Source organism: Sus scrofa, chromosome 1, assembly GCF_054392235.1.
Source record: "Sus scrofa isolate SSC_HxYL_T2T_F1_AM1 chromosome 1, Sscrofa_HxYL_maternal_Yorkshire_Landrace_v2.0, whole genome shotgun sequence".
Lineage (NCBI taxonomy): Eukaryota > Metazoa > Chordata > Mammalia > Artiodactyla > Suidae > Sus > Sus scrofa.
Genome location: NC_139383.1, coordinates 170,687,763 through 170,700,625, shown reverse-complemented (window position 1 = coordinate 170,700,625; position 12,863 = coordinate 170,687,763). Strand labels below are relative to the sequence as shown.

The 12,863-nt window shown below is 39.7% G+C and overlaps 2 protein-coding genes across 6 annotated transcripts in view; one reads left to right on the top strand and one right to left on the bottom strand.

The window, feature by feature from the left end:
• The window catches only part of CDH20 (cadherin 20), a 208,220-nt gene that overhangs the window by 129,031 nt on the left and 66,326 nt on the right, over nucleotides 1–12,863 (top strand). The window lies entirely within an intron of this gene.
• Nucleotides 1–12,863, bottom strand: part of LOC102165284 (uncharacterized) — a 780,066-nt gene that overhangs the window by 702,016 nt on the left and 65,187 nt on the right. For 3 of the 4 annotated variants that reach the window (XR_014816052.1, XR_014816046.1, XM_084977349.1), the window contains exon 2: nucleotides 5,812–5,880. The exons of the other annotated variant lie outside the window; for it this stretch is intronic. The gene's annotated coding sequence lies outside the window, so the exon portion shown is untranslated. The remainder of the gene's footprint in view (nucleotides 1–5,811; nucleotides 5,881–12,863) is intronic. 4 annotated transcript variants of the gene reach the window in all.

Here is a 12,863-nt window from a genome sequence, read left to right as displayed (position 1 = left end):
CAAACAAACAAAGAACTTCAGCCTTTTCCTGCAGTGAAAGCTATCCCTTTGCTCATTGCTCTTTCCGTGCTAACCTAGTCGAGCTCCTCAACTCTCTTGCTCCCACCAACCTCCCTTTTTTATCCTCCACACAACACTCCCTCCCTTTGCCCTCATTACACTGCTGGCAAAGTCCAGGAACATCCCCTTCTGTCTGTTTCTGGAGGCTTTGACTCACACTGTTCAAGCCTAGCAGTCTGGGAACACCAGCCAGGGCAGGGTGTGCTATAGGAGGCGACAAGTGCCTGTCAAAACTATCCTCACTACAGAATCCCTGATCAAAACACTGGCAGAGAATGAACATAGACTGTGACTTGAGGCTACAGGGAGCTGAAAGCAACCACACCTATTTTTCAATATCTGGGACCAGGAGGAAACATTAGGATCAGAATAAAAAATAGCCAGACCTCTCCAAATTGAAAGCAGACATTAACAAACAAAGAACAGAGCTGAAGTTGAAGTTGGGGTTGAAATCAGGTGGAACCTTCCATCATGTTCCGGATATGAATTATTCTTACTAAAAAAATCTATGGAGCCGTTGCACATATTTGGGAAACCCTCAACAGTATTTATCACTCATAACAACATCTTGATTCATAACTATTTTCATTTCATTTCAGAAATGAAAATATCCACAAATGGAATTAATCATTTCAAAATGAGCCTTGTAATATCAAACAACTTGAACTCCCAAGTAAATCCTTGAGAATATTTTACATGTCATCATCACAGAGCTCACTGGAAATAAACTAGTTGCCCAAGAATATCCCCTGATATTTTGTAAAACTGAAATTGAAAATAGGGTCACTGTCAACAGGCACTGGCACTCATTACCTTCTGAATGTGTACTCTTTCAGCTACTAAAAAGCAAGACATAAAAAGCAAAGAACAGGAGTTACTGTTGTGGCTCAGCGGTAATGAACCCGACTATTATCCATGAGGATGAGGGTTCAATCCCTGGCCCCGCTCTGTGGGTTAAGAATCCAGCCTTGCCGTGAGCTGTGGTGTAGGTTGCAGACATGGCTTGGATCTAGCGCTGCAGTGACTGTGGTGTAGGCCAGCAGCTATAGCTCCGATTGGACCCCTAGCCTGGGAATCTCCATATGCCTCAGGTTCAGCCCTAAAAAGCAAAAAAAAAAAAAGAAAAAAGAAAAAAAAGGAAGAAACAACACAAAATCTATTAATCCCCTGGCCTCTCTCAATTATAATTGCATCTGATAATTACAACTGCCATTTCTTACAAAGAATGGTACCATTCCTGTTCTAATTGTATGTACCTTTTGCTAGTAATATACATATCTCTCATCACACTGAAAAAAATAAAACAGAACTGGCAATAAGAATCCTGAAGTTGATCAGAATTACCAGGTTTACCGAATTAAATTGATATTTGATTTCCAAAACATTTTACAACTTTCATATTTTTGAAATAAATGATTTTTAACTTTCAGGAAGAATTAATGGTCTGTAATTTTGTTATCAAACCAGGTGAATTTTAATAGCTTGTTTTAAAAATTTACATTGAAATGAAACAAGAAGTTTAAATAGCAAACCAGATCAAAGCATCCAGAAAAGAGAAGGGGATATTGGTGAGTGCAAAGTCAATAAAAACTATCCTCATTCTGATTCTATATTACCCCACTCAGACTTAGGGATCTGCCCTGGGAAGCAGGTGTACTGGTCACATAAACAACATAAGACTGAATGAAGAATATTCCTTAGGCAAAGCAAACAACTTCTTTTCACTGTTTGATCACAATTCATTACTTTTTTGAAATAAATACAAATTCAGGATTTATAATATATAAATAATCCTGAGAATGATTCTCTACCACCTTTTTACAAAATGGAAAGAATTCCACCTTAGTTATCTCCATATGTTCAAGCTTATTTTCTAACACAATAGAAACTTACTATTTCATTTCAATGCTCTAAAACGGAGATGTGCCTTAAAAATTAGTATTCATAAATCTTTCCATGACATGATGTGCCAGTCCTGGAAAGTTACAGAATACGCAGCTTATGATGTCACCACCATTTCTTCCAAGGCCACTCTTGTTATGACTTTACTTTCTGCAGTTCACCTTATTAATAAAGGTGTTCCAAACAATCTAGGGGTCAGGAGAAAGAAATGACTCTGAGAAAATCTTGAAACTATTTTTCCACGGATGTACAACTGGAGGCCAGTTTTCCATGACATAGACATAAATCCTGCTGGTAAAGTTTTGGTCTGAGGGAACCAAAATTCCCTCAAGCTAGTTTTTGGAAAAAGAAAGAAATCAGGAGTTCCCATTGTGGCTCAGCAGTAATGAACCCAACTAGTATCCATGAGAATGTGGGTTCAATCCCTGGCCTTGCTCAGTGAGTTAGGGATCTGCCGTTACCATGAACTGTGGTGTAGGTGCAGACAAGGCTCAGATCTGGCATTGCTGTAGCTATGGTGTAGGCCAGCAGATGCAGCTCTAATTCGACCCCTAGCCTGGGAACTTCCATGTGCTGAGGATGAGGCCCTAAAAATACAAAAAGAAAAAAAAAGAAGAAGGAGAAGAAGGAAACCAGTGCACAGGTACAGTGGCTATCTCACAGAATCCAAGGCAGGAAGTTCAGCTCAGCTTTCCAAGGGACAGGGGAGAGGAGCTGAGAGGAAGAGCTTCTCTTCTCCTCCCTCCTCAAATGTCTCTTTGCCTGACTTCCTCTGTGCTGCCTCTACAGGACAGAGCACCCCAGCCGTCCTTGCACATCCCAAGTCCTCACGCCCAGGAAATAGAACCTGCTTGGCCCAGCTTGACTCACTGGCTCCACATCTGCAGCTTTGGCCTGGGGTAGAGGCAGAGTCCTCTATTACGAATAAGGCTGCAGGGGCCCACCCCTTGGGGGAGGGGGCATTTCTTAGACAAGACAGAGATATTCTGCACAGGTACCCCCAAAAGAAGTCCGAGACAGTCTCTAATAAGAGGCTACATACATAATGGATGAGACTGCCATCAGGGAGGCATAATGCTAAGATATCTCCAGTCAGTTTCTATCATTACAATTATGTGCATATTATTTTATTGTAAAATATGTTTCATATTTTTATATATTTCGAGAGACTTATGCAGCATAATTTTCCTTCCCCTCCTCTTGAGAATCTGACAATTTCCACATAATCACAATGAAGAAGCATGTTTGCAGCATTTCAGTCTGCTTTCCCCCCCAGATATGTCAAGAATAGTGTCCTTTTGACAAGCCAGGTGGAGTTTACATTCTTTTACTAACAAGCTTCCCACTTTCCACCAAATATAGGGATTGCAACTTCAGTATCTTCAGGGAAATCACCACTGCTGGCCAATAGCTGATGTGAAAACCTAAGTTGGGAAGATTCATTTCCCCTCAAAAAAGAAGGAAAAGATTCAAATTATAAGAAAAGGCTAACATTAGAGTTTTCATCATAGGTGTATTGTCTCTTCTACTTTGGGAAAGAAACTTTTAATGAGCACCTATTATGTTCCCTACACTAAGCTTCACATGCTGTATCCACAAGATGATTTAATCCTCAGAGCAACCCTGCAACTCTGTAGACTGGAAAAAACTCTCAGGGTCTCAGAAATATTAAATAATTCTCCCCCAAAAAAGCACAAAAGTAGAATCTAAACCTGATTCAGGTGATCCCAGGGCCCATAGTGCCAAGAGCTAGAATTTATGGAGCACTCACAGTGGGCCAAGGCCCAGGTCCCAGTACTTCACCTATACTGACTATGCAATAGGTATATGAACTAGCTACTATCAGCTCCACCTTGCAGATGTGAAAAGAGAAGCACAAAGATGTTAAGTACTTCCCCAAGTTCACATAGCCTGTAAACGCTTGAAATGAGATTAGGACCCAAGCAGTCCAGCTGCATGGCAGGTCAAGTTGCCTGCACTTGATTCTGTAGATGGACCAGGGCCCTCCTTGGTGACTGCTCTCATTATTGAATCAATAGGCCTCAACTATGTCTGTGAGAGCAGCCATAACTCCATCACAAGTTCAAAGTAAAATCAAGTTAAAATTGCATAGCTCATTTTTTCATTGCATATGTGGAGAACGGAAATGATGATCTTGGTAGCCAGAACTCTCAAATCCTTATTTCACCCAAAAACAGCTCTTTTTCCTTATATCCCCTAAAGATTGAAGACGTGAGGATATGTTAAGGGTGTTGAAGTGAGGGAAATCTCTTTTCATTTCTTCATGCAGGTATGTGCGACTGTGTGTGCACATGTGTTTCGGGAGAGAGAAAGCACAATGTTAAAGAATATCGGGAGCTCTCTTCCAAGAATATTCTTTTTCTTACTTTTTAAGCATAAGCATATTTTATCTCTCTCTGCTAGGAAACCTTTAATGGTCTGAGTTCCTCTAGTATCTTTTTCCCCCTGCTTGCTGCATTAAAAGTGTTCCAATTTCAAACTGCTACAGTGCAACTGGCTAGATAATGTACTGTCATCCATACCTCATACATCGTGTCCAGGAGACTCGCCTCACAGTAAGTGTCACTTCACTTGCAGTGAGCTGGCCACAGGCCATGACCTATGTGGGCCCTCGTGGCCATTTATTGTAAACTATAGCTTGTGGGTGATGCTAATGAAGTTTAAGAAGCCACATTTACATGACTTCATAGTTTTCTGTGTCTCCTTTAAGAACTGCTAATAATAGACACAAGGGTTCTTTTTTATGAATTCGTTCCTCCATTTTCTTTATCCTTTTCTGTTCAGGGGAAACCATGTCCATTCCTCCCACTACAACATATCCCTTCATGACCACCAACACCCAAACACCCTCCCCCCCAAACTGCAAAAACCTAATGCAACAATTGCCTCCAAATTTGGAGCTTTATATGCAAACTGTTTATGCTATTCACAAGATTGGGAAGCAACTTCAATAGCACTGTGCTTCTGGAAAGATGAAGCCAATTTCAGAATCCAATTTTCAAAAGGAAATGCCATGTTTGTTTCATGTCAGCCTCTGCTTCAGATCAGGGGGAAAAAAAATCCAAACAAAGCAAAACCGTTGGTCTGGCTGGTTATTTCCAAGCAAAGCAGAGGGCAGATGGAAAGGCATTCAGCTGGCCACCGTGCCTTGTCTCACGTGGCTTTGGAAGCAGCTGAGCAAAGCTTAACCCCTATGGAATGAGAATTCACACACACACACACACACACACACACACACACACACACACACACTTCCCAATGTTTATTTAAATAATACTATTTTTAAAATATAGGCTGGGCTGTCACACGGACAGGTGGTCTGAATGCTCCAGCAGTTCTGATATACTAGGTTGGCTGCCCAGTTTGCTGAGTCCCGCCCCCAGACCATCCTGCAGTGACAACACAGGACACATTCATAGTTGTACATGTAACCCAATAAGGTCTCTCATTAGGGGGAAGGATTTCTGGAAGTGAACCCGTGGCATTTTGTAGATTTAGACTTAACCTGTGAAGTGTGAATATGTGTGTGTGTGTGTGTGTGTGTGTGTGTAGATATATATGAGAAAATCAGCTCTGCTATTACACTGTTTGCATCTACATAGGTGGATTATAGTTTCCAGCTACCCACACACCTGTGGAATTAATGAGTAAAAACATGTGGTCACACACATATAAATATACATCAAACACAGAGAAGACTCGATGCACTGACAATGCCTCATATGAAATATGTCAATGAATCATAGAGATTCTGATAAAAGAAATGTGTAGGGAAAAATGCAATTGATTTTTAAATGAGTTTATTTCCCCTGTATTCAGCTTTCTTACCAAAGACCATTTTTCTCATTGCTCCCTGGTGAAAACAATTTGAGTGTTGCTTCCGCAGGTCTTCAGCAGCTGCAAAAAGAACACAAGTGCCAACATCAGTCACATCTATGTGTGTTCTGCTGGCTGCCTGTGTATAAGTTCCACTAATCCCCTGCCAACTGCTGCACCCATTGACAGTGGATACCAGAATGCCCAGGGGGGCATGGGGAAAATAAGGCTCAGTTAACCTGGTGATCGTGGGGTCTCATCTCATCATCCTTGTACACAATATATCCCAAGACTGTAGTCTGCAACGTAACTGGGCACTGTCTGTATCCAATCTATTTCTACGCTGCATTGTCATTGGTCAAAAATGGCCTTGTTCTCCCATTCCCTCCATTTTCCAACTGAAAAAGGAAAGGAACCGGTAAGCCTGAGCTCAATTTGTTCTGGCAATTATTGCAAAGTTCCTACTGTGAGGGAGGCCCTGCCCATCGGTGCGGAATGACATGCAGCCATCCACAGTCCAGACAAAAGGAGACCCTGCTTTTCTCCAAGTGTATTCATCCATGTATAGACATATTGGCCGAGATGCCTACCCATTCACATCTTAATGGGAAAAAGAGAGAGACAAGAACCCAGAAAAAAAAAAAAAGGAGAATGACAGATTATCGAGTGACACCAAACAACAAAACGTGAACCTGGTTAAGAGGGAAGAAAATAAATCACTGATAGAATGTAGATATATATGTTTTCCTACTATCCAGCTAAGTTATACTTTTATTACAGATAAAGGTTACTATAATGATACTGAAATATGGAACTGAAGAAAGTTATGCTTAGAGGTTGGATTATGTGAACTTTTCCCTTCTATCTTCTACTTCTCTCTCTCCTCTCTCTCTCTCTCTCTCTCTCTCTCTCTCCCCTTCACTAAGGTATAGCTGCACATTAATTCAACCAAATGAAACTGTTAAGATGAAATACCATCAAGATGCATTTTAAAGTGTGATTTTTCTGAAACAAGTATGTAACTTTATTAAAAAACCAAAGTACCAGTCAAAAGGTGAAAAAAACATAGTACATTATGATGAAAAAAGAGATCATTTAGGAAAAGACTGAAATACCACTTCTTTTTGAAATGGCATATGGAGGCTTTTATAACACCGGAAAAAAAAAAAAGGTGACTTTTTCTTAATATTTGTCCTTATTCTTTGCTCACGAACAGAAGGAAAATGTTGGAAGATAAGGTCACTTTAAATTCTAGGCCATGGCACATGTTCCTCTCTGAGGCCAAACACCCTCATCTCTCCCCTTTTCAACTATATCTAATGATAATTGTTCTACTGTCCAGCACTCCTGTCTACTAGGAAAACAGTTGACAAGCGGTAATGTCTCAGTTACGTCTATGACATACCAGACATCATTTCTCCAGCAAGTCAGTCATTTCAAAGAATAAGTAATGAAATGAACAGGGAAAAATTAAGTTAATTTTAAAATCTGTTATTAGTTGCTTCTCTTTAGTCATAATGGAAAATAGGGGAGGGGGGAACAACATGTACTTTTTCCATTACCAAGAATGGCTAATTCAATGGATGAATCATTAGAGAATGATCCCTCTGGCTTTATGGAACTTCAGACATAGAAGCACAAAGGAAAAGTTTAAGATATAAAATATATCATAAAATCATTGGGAAAAGTGAACTACAATCCCCAATGAAATTACCTCTTATGGCAATTAAGAGCCCCGTTTGTTGCAGCATTATCAGCCTCAGGCAAACTCAACAAACCCATTCCTGGCTGCCTGTAATGACAGATTTCTTAGGGAGTATTATTTAATTAACAATAATTTGAAAGAGCAGCTCAGCTGAGATACTGCATTTACTTACTGGAAACACGAAGCAATGGTTAAGTGAAAAAGACATGCAATTTGTTAGCCTTCCCATTATCTTCTGTTTCTGAAATACATAAGTAGCTGATAGGTATTTGCCACTAGATATTTTCAGCTGTCTGTGAGGCCAACATGTCCAAAGAACTTTAGCTCTTACTGTACAAGTCTGCTAAGAGTCTTTTGCCATTTGATTCTGTTAAGAAAACCCCCAGGGCCTCAAATGTTCAGGGATAGCATTCTTTGTCCTTTCCCCATCTACACAAGGGCAACTGCCAGCCCCCTTCCTTGTACACACCAGGCCCTCCCACCCCATACATCATTTGCTGCTAATCACCTAACATAAGTGATGCCTTTTGTTCTCACTCCCTTCCCAAGCAGTATTGGGTTGCATCAGCAACTTGGTAGCTGGTTGGTCTTATCTCCCCGCCACCCCCAGAGATGCACTCAGTCCCAAGGTACTGGCAGAGGGGGATGGAAAGCTTAGCCCTATGTAGCCTTCTTCCCTCAAAGTTACTGGACTAAATTTCCTACATCCAACAGCCTCCTTTAGAGCTCATTATAATTTAAAGACCAATCTCACCCAGGCAAGGGGAGGACCACTTTTAAGTTGTTCTGACTTACAGTGGGAGCTGGCAGCATGATGTGAACTCCACAATTAAAGTGACAAGCTCAGGAAAATGCAAAAATAGTACACTCCGTGGAAAAAGGAGAAAAGTAAGTTATAAAACTTTCTATGTTGTCTGTTATTTCTATGACATATCTTCACAAAATTTGCTTTAAAATTGGTCAGTGGCATAGAAAGATTGTCTTGGTAAATAAATGTGTCAATTTAGTTCCTATGGGAGCCAAACAAAGCAAGCTAAGATAGTAATTTTAAATTATTATTGGGTGGCTATTAATTGTAGTCATTCATGTCCATTAAAATTTCTGCCAACAGAAAATCTTTGACTTGTGATAAGCTTAGAAATGAACAGTGTGGAACATTAAGCAGAACAAAATTCTGTTCATGACTTCTGAAAAGACAAATCTGAAACCCCAACCAGTTAAGCTTGTGCTTATGCTTGGGAACAGGTTAAAAGGGGTGTGTACACAGCACAAGCATCCACCGTGGATTAAGACTGATTGCAAAAGATAAAGATTTTCCTCTTTGAGTCTTCTGAATCCAAAGTAGCTTTCGCTCAAATAATATCAAAGGCATCTGATTAAATATATCTCCCAGCAGGATTTTATCATAGGGCAAGGCTTTATTATGTACAGTATAATCAGACTGATACAATATGGCATCAGCCAGTGAATGTCTTGTTTTGAAACAACTTATGGAAATAGATTTTTATCCTTTTCTTTAATCCTAATTTGATGCTATTAACCAATTCCATTATTTAATTGACTATTAAGATTGGAATCAGTTTGATTTATTAGAATGTGTTACCCATAAATAAGCCTTTCTTGTTAGTCTCTTTCTTTAGCCTTCATTTACTTTTTGTACTTTGAAGAAAAACATCTGCAAAATCTTTTTTTTAACATGGATTAAAGCATGGGGATTGTTTCCTGTTAAACTATTCTTAGCCTTACAGCGTAAGAACAAAAACTTGCACCGTTTATATCGGTTTCTTTTAATGATTCTTTACTGTATAGGAAAATGGAAGAGATTATAAGAGAAATAAATAATAAATTTTGCAAAAGATACATAAGAGCATTTTCTATTTGAAAGAGACCCAATTCCCAGGACGTAGAAAAAAGAATATACAGGAATTTTAACTGCTGATGCAACTTCCACTAGTAACGTTTGAACATATTTGTGGTACTGCTATATGGTATTTAAATATCAGGAAGGGGGAAGAGTGTCAGCATAAAAGCGAGGGAGGCACACAATTTTTCCAGACAGAGGGCTAACAATCCTCTCTTGCCACGAATGTTACCTGAGAGCAATCAACAGGTCATTTTTAAAAATTCTTTTCTTTACTGCTATTTTACAGCAAGTAAAAGTAGAAATAGCTAGAATCAAGCACCATTATCAATCAACTGCTCTTTAGAGAAGGACTACTAATTCTTTTCACTATATGCTTATAAATTCAACTTTTCTCAGAATTTCCATTGTGGCTCAGCAGGTGAAGGACCCGACATTGTCTCCATGAGGATGTGGGTTCAATCCCTGGCCTCCCTCAGTGCGTTAAGGATCCAGTGTTGCCACAAGCTTCAGCATAGGTCACAGATACAGCTCAGATCCTGTGTTGCTATGACTGTGGCGTAGGCCGGCAGCTGCAGCTCCAATTCAACCCCTGGCCTGGGAACTTCCATATGCCTCAGGTGCAGCTGTTAGAAAAAGAAAAAAAAATAAAAATCAACATTTATCCTGGGCAAAAATAAGTGAAATGTTCTTACTATGATGTAAAGCCAGCATTTGGAAACATTATTGACCTATAGAATTTATAAAAGACTTGAAGGCCCTTTGATTCCATCCTCAACTTTTGGCAAGCCTAAACTTAAGATGGTGGGAAACTTCTCTCCTGTAATCTCTGGCTCCTATCTTCTCCTCCCTGCCCTCTCCCCAAAAGGGAAGATTTCTTAATCTCCAACAACAACCTGTCCCAGTTTATAAACTTCACTGTCAGGAAATCTTTGTTTAAATCTCTTCTGCTACTGAAGCCATGTCCCTGCTCCTGATTCATATGAGATGACCATCTTCAGGGAAGATGGATTTTTTTTTTTTTCTTTTTGCCATTTCTTGGGCTGCTCCCGTGGCATATGGAGGTTCCCAGCCTAGGGGTCAAATCGGAGCTGTAGCTGCCAGCCTACGCCAGAGGGCCGTGAAATACCTCGTGATTTTAGGCCACTGCAATGTTTCAAATCTCAATTTCCTTATAAGGTTTTCAAGCATCCCTACAAAGGAGTCTTTACATTATAAGTGAAGCCAAGGTCTAGAGCATTTATGCAATTAAAGGTTTATATTTGCTGTCCAAGAACAAAAGTGTCATTTGTAAAAACCCAGTTTTTGTTGCCTTTATACTGATTACCCATGCTACTTAATACACTGCTGATAAAAATAGATATTAAAATCAGCATGGAAAAATATTAATTAAATCAAAACAAAAGGTTGAAAGCCTAAAAAGAATAATAATATCAAGCTGTTAAATACTTCTTATAGCTTAAAAACACCACTGGCACTCAGTTTATATTTATTAAACACTTAGTATGTGCCAAATACTCCACTAGCTATCAAGGATACATGGGTAAAAGACACTATCTGTGTCTTCAAGGAACTTACAGTATGGGGAAGAGAGAGACAAGTAAACGATGACAAGAGTGAATAATGAAAAGCCAATACAGGAAATGCACAAAGAGCTTTGAGAAAAAGACAAAAAGGGAAACACATAGGAAGTGAAATAAACCAATAGATAAAAACACAATTTAATCTGTAGTGTTAGGTCATGACAATCCATGGTAATCCTTTAAAGAATATTATTATCCTCATATTTGAGGCTCAGAAAGGTTAAGGAGACACTTAATGTGTCACATATTGAATGCCAGAGCTGGAAGTAGTTTTACCAAGGTTTCTGATTCTAAATTATGGGCCATTCTTTAAAAGAGATTTTTTTTTTTTTTTGAAAGCATATACAAGAAGACAAGTTTCTCATTTTCTTTAAGAGAATAAATAATCAATATCAATGAGATTTTGCTTCATTTTATTTTGTTTTCCAGGGGGTTTTTCTTCTCCTTGAGCAGATTATCCATTTGTCTTCTTTGTGTTCATTTTTTACACATTAGCAGAATGAAAGATAAAATACCCACGACTCCAATAAGAGAGTCAGGATTTGTGTAAAAGGAACGGTATGTGAGAACTGGCAGGTGAAAACGAACCTAGCTAAGCTGATGTTCAAGTCAGCCACAGGAAGCCACTTATAGCAGGCCCGGCCCCAGGTCAGCAAGCCTGGATTCAGTGTGTACTCAGGGAGTAGCAAACACTGCTCTAAGGGAGAGGAAGGAGCTCACATTCTTTATGCCCAAAGCAGCTTTGAAGTTCTGGACTAAAAAGAAGAAGAAAGTTCTTGCCTCTTTAAATAATCAGACACAGAAGAATGAATTTTTTATCCCAAAGTCTAAAACTAAACGTATTACCTTGCCTCTAACTAGTGCCTCCTCTCAACTTCCTGCAGTAACCTGAGCACAGATGTTTCTCTGTTGTTTGCCCACACCCACTTTCTTATCTAGACAGTTTGCAAGTATTGCAGACTCTGCCTCCTCAAGAATCCAGACAGCTCACCAATCTTTTCTGCCCCATCCCTGGCTGAAGGTCTTCTTACCAACTTTCCTGGGACCCCCAGCTGAGGCTTCCACACCCTCTCCACTCCTCTCCAGCAACACTGCTGGACAGAGATTTGAATGGTTCCATTGCATGCTCAAAAGCCTCTAATTGCTCACTTTGAACACCTAAATATATTTCAAACACTCCAGTCTAGCAATATCCAAAGCTTCTTGTAGCTACTGGTTTTTGCCTATATTTCCTGCCTTGTCTCTCATTACCTCCTGAATTTCCCCAAACAAATTATTATTTCCCCCAGACAGGTCCTTTCCATCCTGCATCCACAGCTCAATACTTGCATCTTCTTTCACCTAAATGCCCTCCTCTCTATCCTGCAAGATCTAGTTCATATGCTATCTCAAACATTTTCCTCCCTCATAGAAATCATTTCTCCCTCTTCCAACTTGGCATAGCATTTTATTTTATGGGTCCTGGGACCCTTATTACAAATAGATCCATGTTGTGGTCAGTCATCTATGAAGCACATGCTGCAGAGTTACTCCTGAAGAAGAATTTCAGTTCATCCCATTACTCCCTTCGTGGCATTTGCCACTCAATAGTCAATTTCAAGGAGTTGGGAAGAGATGTGCAAATCAGCTCTCATGAGAGCCAGAACAGCCAACATGGGCATACCACTCTTCATTTGTTTTTTTGTAAAATGGGAAAAGAATACCTTTTCATGGAATTCCTGTAAAGATTAAATGACAAGGTAAATGTATATTACTTAACACAGCCTGGCATGGAATAAACACTCTATGCTATTACTTCGTCTGTTGTTGCTCCGTCACTCTTGCTGCTGCTCTGACACTATCATCACCACTGCCAGGTATGGCGTTCTGCCTACACCCACTCCTACTATTTCTACTGCTCGAACTAATGGTAGTA